Below are 10,996 nucleotides of genomic sequence, written 5' to 3'. Positions count from 1 at the left end.
TTAATTAGAAACCCTGAGACAGGACATATTGAAGGTCCTTTCCAACTAATAACTTGAGGCAAAGGGTATGCTTGTATCTCTAAGTGGTTTCCAGTGAAGAACATCAAACCACATCAGGCACGAGAATGCTCTGATGAGTCCAATAGCGGAAAAACAAGTACAGAGATGTGAGCTGAACAGAGAGACTATGGTCACACCTGACGTACCTGTGGAACCTGCAAACCTTGATTTTATGTCAATGATAAAAGTGTGAATTGTTGGTTTCATAGAGCTCTTTTGGCAAAAGTGCTATGTTATAGAATCAGAGAAAGCTAATCCCTCATTGGATTTTTAAAAGTGAAATTACCCCATTTTTAACACAGTTGTTTCGTCCCCAGCCAACTTCAGGAAGGAACAAAAGCAGAATTTGTGAGTTGAAATATATGGGGAAATCTTTTGTCAAAAAGTAGCTCACAAAAGATATGGAGCAAAATTGAATGTTACGCTGGTGCTGGCTAGCTTTGCTTGCTTCTTGCAGTGCAGCTTTGCCTGTGGAACAGCCAAAAACAAATGTTTGGGTGACCTTAGCCAAGGCAGCAGGCTCAGACGCCATATGTCTGTCCAATTTAAACCCAGAAAAGCCTTTTTCAACCTGTCTAGTCAGTGTGCCAATAAAATATTGGCCAATACCTATATATTATGATCTCTTGACCAAAAAGCACCCTAATAGTAAATCAGGTGAGGTTGCTAACAGGAGCAATTCTGTGGCTGATCGGGACATTTGGACCAAAGAACTTCTTTAAAGCACCTTCTGAGCCCCAAGAATCAGAGATTCTTGGTTCCTTAACAATGGATTTCTGTCTTATGTTTTCAGATAACAATTGATGAGAGAATGATCTTACAAAATACAATGTCACTCCCAATTACCCTTCTTACAGAAATTCGATGTAATTACTCAGTTAGTTGAGGCGGACTTTCCGGGGTTGACCAATATCCATGACAATTACCAAAACGATATTGGTTCATTTGTGGAGATAGGGCTTGGCAAGGCATTCCATCATGCTTGGAGGTGGTCCATGCAGTATTGGACAACTTACTGTTCTAGCACCTAGTGCCAAGACAGTCATTAAGAAAAAACACCGAGGCAAAAATTTGCCCATCAATATGAATAAAATTGTAACAGTGATTTTAGGCCCTGGAAAGCTGTGAAAAGAGTTTCAGCAGGTTTAGTTCTACCCCAGCTCAAATCAAAGAAGACAGTGGATCATGGTTAGACAATTTGTTCAAAGGATGGATGGATCTTTACACCTTGGCTGACGGGACTTAGTAAAATAGGTTTATATGTGTGGGTTATTTTAGTAGTGATATTAGTAATAGTACCTTGCATAGTTCAGCATTTGCGACAAATGATGGACAAAACTATCAGAGAAGTTTTTATCATACGAGAGAGATGTTGGACATTAAATCGGAGAAAGTTCTCAAGATCTTACAGAGATAGTGGATGCAAGTATAGACATAGATGAAGACCTTGAATTAAGACCTCGTAACGGATGAGACTTACTAGAACAGTAAATAGTAACTACTACCAGATTTGACTTATATCCTTTGAAAAGACATTTTACAGCATTAAAATTGCTGTGGTGGAAAAAAAGCAACGCTCAAAGCAAGCAAGAGATGTAATTCAAACAAGCAAAAAGAAATACCTATTATAGTAGAGCTATGTAACGCAAGGTGTTAATAAGCAACAAAGTTAAGAAGGTTTCTTTTTGCTTGTACCGAGAGGGGGAAATGTGGGAAATAGTAAAGGTAAGATGATTTTCAGAAAGCTGGAAATGCAGGCCACAGGAACAGAAAGAGCAGAGAAAATTAGAACTAGCTGCAGCTGCAAAGTCTGAAGGTAGAAAACACTACAATAGTATAGTAAGCAAGGACATGAAACAGCAGCTTCAGTTTTAGTCTTGGCTAAGATAGACCTTAAGACTGCAGGAAAATATGCTTAGCAAGATATTAGAAGGTTTTAAGCTTAATAATGATGTATTGTGTATTGTTAATAGAAAGCATACAAGGAAGCATTTTGTGAAGCAGGTGTATATATACTTTTAGTAATTGGCTAGAACAACTGTCTGTAAGCTATAGCAATATGCTATTGGCTATAAAGTTTTTTAAATGTCCTGTAACAAAGAAATCTTTGACTGCTGCTGGCTGTATATGAGATTTTGCCATCTATCTATTGTCTCAACCATGTAATGAGGCTGATACTACAATAAAAGATCAAGAAATGTACCCCAGCAGTCCCGTCCTGTTTGTGAAAAAAGCTCCCCAACACAGGAGTCACTGTGGGAAGAACAAACACAGTGTTACTGCTGGAACCTGCTGAGGGAAATCCTGTCTACAGCTCTTGTTATGACAAGGATTCAATAAAATACGATCAGAACTACTTAAAACCATCCCGTCACAGTGTAGAATACCTCACTCTCATCCCTAATCACCAAGTTATCCCTTTCCCAAGATCTTGAGTCCAACCCAGTCCTTTCTCCACCCAAACAGGGAGAAGAACAGGAGAGAAGCTCAGAAAGGAGTGAGACCCCAGAGCACTCCCCACAGATCAGAAGTTGCTCTGGCATGGGTCCTGTGCCAAGTGCTTTCCTGATGGTCTGGATCTAGGACCTGACAGGGATGGAAAGTCCAGCTGGAGATTTAAGGAGTCCAAGGAGCTGCTCATGGGGCAGTAGTGAGGAATCCTGATTGGGAGGCAGCACTGAAACTGCCCCCAGAGAGAGAATAGGGGAACCTCCACCACCTGAGAGGGAACACCACCACCTAGAGGGGAACCCCAACACTTAACACAGGGAAATGGGGAGCTACAATGGAGCTGGGACATAGGAGTGGGTGGGATGCAGCCGATAGCTTGTGAGAACAGATTGCTGGGACAGAGTGTCCTGTGCAGGGCAAAAAATCTTTTGGAGGGACAAGTGGAGGGATATGTGGAACAGTGGGTAAATTCTGCTGTTCTAGGGGGCAGCCCCATGGAGTGACAGGGCATGGAGATTGCAACAAGTGAATATTCAGGTTGTGGATGTGTTTTGGGATATCTGTTCTGCACAGGGAAAGGATGGAGGTTATTATAGGACATCCACAGGGACACAGAATGCAGATTGTCTCCTATGTGTATTTAAACTTGTAACTCCTTCTTAATTTTTGATGTTTTGTAGGGTGACGTTGTTATCATGTAGGATGAGGGAATTTGAGTCCCACTCAAATTCCCCATGACGAAAGGTAGCACCTGTGGACTGTATCTGTTAAGGGTGTGATGATGATAAATTACTTTGTCACATAGGAATGATACAAACACATACCTGAATGGCAGCTTTTAAATACATATTCTCCTGAAATGTGAACTTTGGGCTGCATGAAAGAGGCTCCCAGTTCTGGCAAAGAATCCCTTAAGTCACACAATGCTGTTGAAACTGTGGCTGGGGCTGCTCATGGGTGCCAGCAGCTCCAAGACAGCAAACCCAGTCTGTAATTTTTGCTGGAACTTCTGGTGTGCTTCAGCCATGGATTTTGTTGGTGGCTGCAGCACCAACTGCAAAAGCTGCTGAGGGACTTAGCATCTCCTGTGCTCCCACACCTCTTCCCAGAGATTTCAAGAGTGAAACCCTGGACTCAAGGCAGGGTTGCTGTTTGCTCCAAGGGGCAAATCAGGACAGAGGCTTTGCCAAACCCAGCTGCTGTGTCCTGCTGCCAGCCCTCGGTCCTCCTCCACGGAGGTGTCTGTCCACTGTGGTCTCTCAATGGGATCCATATGTTCTTGATGAGAGGCCTGGAGAGCTTAATCATCCCTGGTCTGGGGTTTTCTATCAAGCACTCCTACAGCCTTCAATTATCTGAATTCCCCAGAAGGGATGTGAGAAATTGATTTCCCCACAGGGCTTCCAGTGGCTCCTTCAAGTCCTTCCTTCCCCCATCCCTGCTACAGCATCCTGTCTCACTGTTCTTGTCCTTGTGTCTCTCTGAGGATGGGGTGTACTGGATGGTATCCCAGCCATAGACTCACCTTTTCTCTCTTAGTGTCTGACAGAGATGTGCTGAGCAGACAGGTCATGGGCTCTGCCTTGGAGGCAGTGAGATGTGAAAGGCAAACCTGGGCTGCTCTTGAGGATACTCACACTGGCATGAGCTCACACAAGTTCAGCTGTTAAACCTTGAAGCTTCTCCTGTGAGCAGGTGAGCCTGCCACAACCACAATCACAGCTTTAGGAGAGGCACAAATTACTTACTTCATGACTTTATGGCAGAGCACATTTTTAATTTATTGACAGTAGTTTTGCTGCTGTCTGAAGAGGCACTCAGGTGGGTAATGCCAACCCTTTTGGGACTCCTTAAAGTGATGCAAGGGAAATCTCGATGTAAAATGAAACTCTGGCTTCTATGCCCAAGAAGACAATTATTTTTAAAAAATGAGTAATGCATTATTTCTTCCTCATTTCTGTGTGTCTCTTTGCATTTTCATATTTGTAGATAGAGGCTGCCAGAGCCTGGATGGAGAAGGGACAGAAGGGAGGGTGACGAAGTGTAGGTAGAAGAACTCTAGGTAAAAAGAAAAGCTGCAGGTAAAAGAAGAACAGTAGGTAAAAGAAGGACTGTAAAAAAATAGTGTGTAAAGGAAGTGTGTGTAGAAGCCAGTGAGTACATGCTTGCACTTTCCCCTCCTCGCTCTTCATTCTGTTTATCACATACACTGAAGCTGGAAAATCTCAAGCCTCTTTGGACTGCAGATAAGCATTCCAGCTCCACTGGCAGCCTTAAGTAAAACAAGTATAAACACGAGATGTTATTTATTGTGTGCACGATTAAAATTAGTTCCTTTGATGTTGGAGATTGAGTTCACGTTAATGCTCCAATTAAGTGCATAGAATTTCAGTTAGCCTTGTAAAAGGGGATGCTGCGTCTCCAGCAAAAATATTTAAACTTCCTTGTGACCCTGATCTCTTGTCTTGATTTAAGGTACCATCCACAAAGTAATCCAAGGAAAGATGGAATATAGCTCTCCTAACTCACTCTGCAGAGTACTTGCTTTGTCTCAGGGGAATAGCTATTTGATAATGAACATTTTTTATTTTGTTTTGCTTTGGGGTTTTTGTTGGGGCTGTTTTTTGTTTGGTTTGGGTTTTGGTTTTTTGTTTGTTTGTTTGTTTGTTTGTTTGTTACTTTGTAGTAACACCTTTGAAACCAGCTCAGATAAGAATTTTTGTCTTAACACTGATTATGTATCTAATTAGATGACATTTCTTACATGCCTGAAACTCCTGTTCAAACTTTTAAGACATTTGGTGCAAATACTGTTTTCCTTCCCAGTTCATGTGATGGTAGAGGGGAATTTTTTATTGCCATGTTGTATTTGGCCAGGAGGACAATTCATTACAGAATTCTAAATTTCTTTAGCATAAAGAGAGCCACAAATGGGACGATGGCCTTGTTTTGTGTTAGAGCAAAAATTCCAGCATGTGTGCATGGGAAGGGGAGGTGTTAAATGTTGTGCCAAAAGCACAAGCGACACCCTGCTGTACGTGACTGGGAGCTGAGCCTACGGGCTGCACAGGGTTCCCTGGATCCACATCAAATACGTGAGGAGCAGCAGCCATGGAGCAGTGGAAAAGCTCAGCAACCACAGGAACAGCAGCTGGGAGGCTGCCCACACCCTCCCCAAACAGGGATGTCTGCAGAGCAGGGCAGCTTCCTGCAGCCTCCCCCTTGGTGGAGGGAAGCAAGTCCTGAAGAGCTCAGCACATCAAGCCGGGCCAAGGAAGGCTGAAGACAAGTTGGGATTTTGCTTCCTGAGTGGCTGGTTGAGTTGGACACAGATTTCAAGGGTCTCACTACGGTTCCGTGGCACCTCTGTGTGTGTGCCTGGGGCATACACAGTTGGCAAGACTTGAATCACCTGCAAAATGTTGGGGTTTCAAGTTATTTTGCAAATTGTTGTGATTGCAAATTTAACCTTGGAAACTTTGGCCCCATACTGAGGTCATGAAAGGGGTGAAAATGGAATCCATTGCTCCAGGACCACACTGGTCTTCCAGAGAGTTTGGGGGAATGGAAGTGAGTAGCCAGACACAGCTCCCAAGCACTGCAAGAGCTCATTCCTCAGCCTCCCAGAGGATTCTGGGTTTTCAAAAACCTCAGTTTAATGCTTTCTCTTGATGACCATCTTTAGTAGCAAGTTGCAAGCCTGAAGTCACAAGCCTGAAGTCACAGATTTTCTTTTAGGATCTGAATAACAGGTGGCTAAAGCCAACAAAACCTCTGTCTTTGGTTTCAGTGTTAGATTTTTTTTTTTTTCACATTTCCTTTCTAATTCCTCTATATAAGTCCCATTGAAATGGGAATTAGACATAATCTGACTCAAGTATTCAGCTCCATACAAAGGCTAATGTTGGAAACACTTTTTTGTTTAAGACCCGAGGGCAGAATATTGTGGTTGCAGAGACAAAGCTGGGATTAAAGACACAATAAGCATTTCAAATAAATCAGCTCAATTAGTGACCCCCCAAGAGGCCTTGCCAGGCCACTCGGCCTCCTGAGGGAAGTCACTGAAACCAGGGCCAGCCCCCTTCCAGTGCAGCAGCCGACATTGATATACTCCCCCAGATTTAGAAAATAAAGTCTTTTCCCCCCCCCCCATCTGCTCCATTTCAGCCCCCTCTTTTCCCAGGATAAGGCAATAATTAATTCCTTTCCTTTCTATTTATACCCATTAGTCATTGCAAAAATGTCCCCCATAGATTTATAGTTCAATATAATGAGTATATCTTGAGGGAATATTACTCATGAAGTTAGCTGAAATCTAAAAGAAAAAGTCTCTATTTCAGTTTAACCTTAGCCAGAGTAGTCATTTCATGGCAAAGGGGAGGGAGAGAGGGGGCCGCCTGTAGACTGCACCTCCAGGCTCCAGCAAATGTTTAGATAGGAAGAAAAATGAAATTTCTTTCCTAGGTCTGTACATGGCGTTAAGGACCGTGTGGGTGGAATGGGGTGGGATGGGATGTGACTAAGTTTAAAAAATGTACTTTTTTTTTCAAACCATCACCAGTAAAAGGCTAGGGAAGGGGATTATGTTTCTTCTTTCAACTGTGTGGGGTTTTTTTCCTTAATTTCATGGAAACACCACTGCAATTTTTTCCTTCTCATTTCTCTGGTGACAAGTAAACAAAACAAACGCAGCTGGGTTGTTCTGCTCTTTCTGTATTGCACCATGAAGTCCCAAATACTCACATTGTGTGTTTTAACTCTTTTCCCTCCCTACCCAGGGCTGCAAAACTACAGATGGCCTGAAATCTCCACAGAGATATCTTGAGATTATCCAGCATGTGCTCCACATTACGGAGGCATCAGCCATAACTCTAAGGTCCTGCCCTGCCAGGGAGCTGGAATGCAGTTGCTTCACTATGCAAAGGTTGTTCTCCATGAGTCAACAAGTTTTGGGACTCAACCATCCAGACTGGCTGCCTGAAAAAAATGTGCTGCAAGAGGAGAAAGCATCAAAAAGCATAGATTGGGAAACTGGTAAAAAGCAAATTATTCTGGGAGAAAGTGTTTCAGTTTGTCCTTTCCCCACTCTCTCTGTTCTCTGTCTGTCTACCCATTTTTCATAGAGTCTAAGAATCCCCTGACGAGGAAGAGACCCACCCAGTTCAGCTCCTGGCCCTGCCCAGGACACCCCATCAGTATCACCCTGTGCATCCCTGAGAGTGTTGTCCTAATGCTCCTGGAGCTCGGGCAGCCTTGTGGCCACTTCCCTGGGGTGCCTGGTCAGTGCCCCAGCACACTCTGGGGGGTAGAACCTTTTCCTGATATCCAGCCTAAACGAAATAATCTGCTTGTTGTGTTCACATAATGATCATGTGTTGGTGCTGCCTGGCAGTTCTGGGAGAACCCTGAGCACTCTCTCTTTCCCTGGCTTTGAAATGTCTGAGATGGCACTGCCACCCCCTCCATGATAGTGAGCAGACCCAGAAATGGTCTGGGACTTTCCCCTTCCAGAAGGGATCAGCTCCAGAAGATGCTGGAAAAAGCTGGCTCTAGACAATAGGCTTGGACTGAGGAACTGAAGGTACAATATTTTAGAAGTTCATAATTATGGCCTTAATTACTCCAAAGACCAAAAGAAATTGTGCGCCTTGGCACAGGAGCATCCCTGCTGTTTCTTCAAGCTGCTGTCCTCAAACACACTCTGAAAAGGGAAATCTTGAGCAGGAGATATTAGAGCAAGGGTCTCCACACTAGTAGCGTGTAAACAACCATTTCAGGAAGATTATTAGAACTCATAGAGAATCAGGCTTTGTCACCACTATATCTACACATTGTAGAGACCCTGGGATATCTTCATCCCCCTAAGGATCTTGAGCTCTAGCTTATTCTAGTCTAGAAAAAACCACAAAAATACAGATATAGGCCTGAGCCTGGCAGAGCTTCAAAAGTGCTAAAAGTTGGGAAAACCTTGGGGTTTTTTAAAATAAAATTCTAGAAACTCCAAACAGTTCTTCCTTATGTGTTGGCAAGCAACAATTTGCAAGCACACAAAGTTGTATATAAAAACTGGGTGCTAAGTAAATAAGAGCTGTAAGAGCACAGGGGACTGAAAAGTTAACACTGGGATAACAAATAGGAAAAATGATGCAAAGCCTGAGATTGTACTGGTGTGTTCGTGAACACTCTCTAAACATCCTGGAGTAGTTGACTTTAGTGGCCTAAATCCCAGGAAATGCTGCTAAAATATGGTATAAAATGAATATTTGCTTTTTTCTTCAGAAATATTCCCCTTTGTGCGTCATCTTACTGCAATTTGAGAACATCAGGCTCAGTGGGGGCTGTTGCTCACATGCACGAACTGGGTTAATCCAGAAAAATAAGTTTATTTTCTTTCATATATATATATGTTCCTTTAAATAGATGTCTTCTCCTGGGCAATATCTGCCAGAGATGTCTTGGAGATAGCCAAATCTGTTTTGGAGAAGATGGTCCAGCACAGGGGATGTTGTAGTAGGATTCTGATGAAGACCACCTGATGAAGAAGAGGAGGTGGATGAAGTGTACTTCAGGCTCTTGGAGAAATCCTTAGAGCCACAGAATGGGCACGAGCACCACAAGACGTTTCTGGAATGGTTTGAAGGCAGGTTCCTGATGGAGCTGATGAATGAACCAACAAGGAGAGATGATCTTTTGAACCCCACTACCACAGGGAAGAACTGGCTAAAAACAAGTGGGTTGGAGGCAGCCCTGTCTGAAGGGACTGGGGCACTTCAGGGGGTGAGAGAGGTCAGCTAGGCAAAGAGCAGAATTACAGCCTTGAGCCTCAGAGGGGCAGGGATTTGCCTGTTGGGGTGAAGGAATACTAACACATTGTATGAATTGAGCTTGAAAGTCACAACCCTGGAAGTGTCCAAGGCCAGGCTGGACAAGGCTTGGAGTGACCTTATCTAATGGAAGGTGTCCCTGGCCAAGACCAGGGGTGGAACTGGATGAGCTTTAAGGTCCCTTCCAACCCAAAGCATTGCTTGGTTCTGTAAACAGGAAGCAAGAATTTCAGAAAATGGCGACTACAAAAGAGCAAAAAATTCTGTTTGTCATCAGTGAAAATACTGAGACTATCAGCTGCATACCTATGAAGAGTTGAAAACCAGCATGCATTGTTCTCAGTAAACACTTAACAATTTTGGCCTAGTTTTTTGTTCTCTGCTCACAGTTAGAAAACAAGACCCTTGGAGACCACTGCATAACATCAGAATGACGTGAATGGTGGTTGCAATTGCAGAAAAAGGCAATACAGTAGCTGCTTTCAAGGGAACCCATAAACCACATGTACACACGTTTGAAACAGGGTGTTAACATGTTATTGGGGGCTACAAGTCACATAACAAAAAGAAAAAAAAAAAAAGAGCCGATACACAGTTTATAAAGGAACAGCTAAACAAACCATAAAACACATTTCAATTTACAAGGGGATGTAAATGATATAGTAGCCATCTGTGCCTTCCTTCAATCCTATAGAGTCAGTTGTAGAGGAGAGCAGTTAATCAAGCTTTTGTCTTTCTTTCTACCCTTCATCTTCTTCAATTTCCTCTCTTTCCATTTTAAATATAGTGGAATACTCAGTATCTGTTCAGTACGGTGCGTTCTGTGAGGTGCAATGATAATTTGCAGGTCAGACAGAATCATAGAATCATTAAGACTGGAACAGAACTCCAAGGTCACTAAGTCCAACATAGAAGGTAACTAATCCATATCCATGCACACTCTCTGAAAAATATCCTTCCATGAAATCTGCAGTTCCACTAAAATGAGGAAGAAAGAAAGGAAGTTTATTTGAGGATTAGGAAAAGGAGCTAAAGAGGGCATACCCATTTTCCTTCAGAACTTCAAATGTCCTCAGCCCATTCTTAAGGAAAAAACCCTCACTTACAGAAAACTAGCTCAGGCCTTTACCATCAGTTCCAAAAGAAGATACAAAAGAGGAAAAAAAAAACCAAACCAAACCAACCCCCCCCCCAAAAACCAAAACCAACCAACAAAAAAAACCCCACCCAAATAAAAAAAAAAAAAAAAACCAAAAAAAACACCAAACCACCCCAAAAAAAAAAAAAACCAAAATCACCAAACCACCCCCCAAAAAAAAAAAAAAAAAAGGCAGGAGGATGTTTTGAGGTTCTTTTGCCCCATTTTCCACCTCTTTCTCTTTAATGTGCCTGTGTGTCAGACTGCCCCAACTTAAGACAGGAACTTGCCAGGTGTGCCCAGCTATGACAGACCTGTGAAAATGACAATATTCCTACAAATGTCAGGCAAGTGGTTATCTAGGCAGATGAAAAATACCAAGACTGCCTTTTTTATTGAGGCAAGATGTTGAGTATGTTCTATAAAACATACAGGAATCCTCTCAGGGACAAGGCATTTTGTCATATCAAGTTGCAAGGAAAGGTTTTGATTTGACATGAGAAAGTTCAAGAAGCACACATAG

The sequence above is a fragment of the Taeniopygia guttata genome, chromosome 7 (assembly GCF_048771995.1).
Source record: "Taeniopygia guttata chromosome 7, bTaeGut7.mat, whole genome shotgun sequence".
Classification (NCBI taxonomy): domain Eukaryota; kingdom Metazoa; phylum Chordata; class Aves; order Passeriformes; family Estrildidae; genus Taeniopygia; species Taeniopygia guttata.
This window is presented reverse-complemented; position numbering follows the sequence as displayed.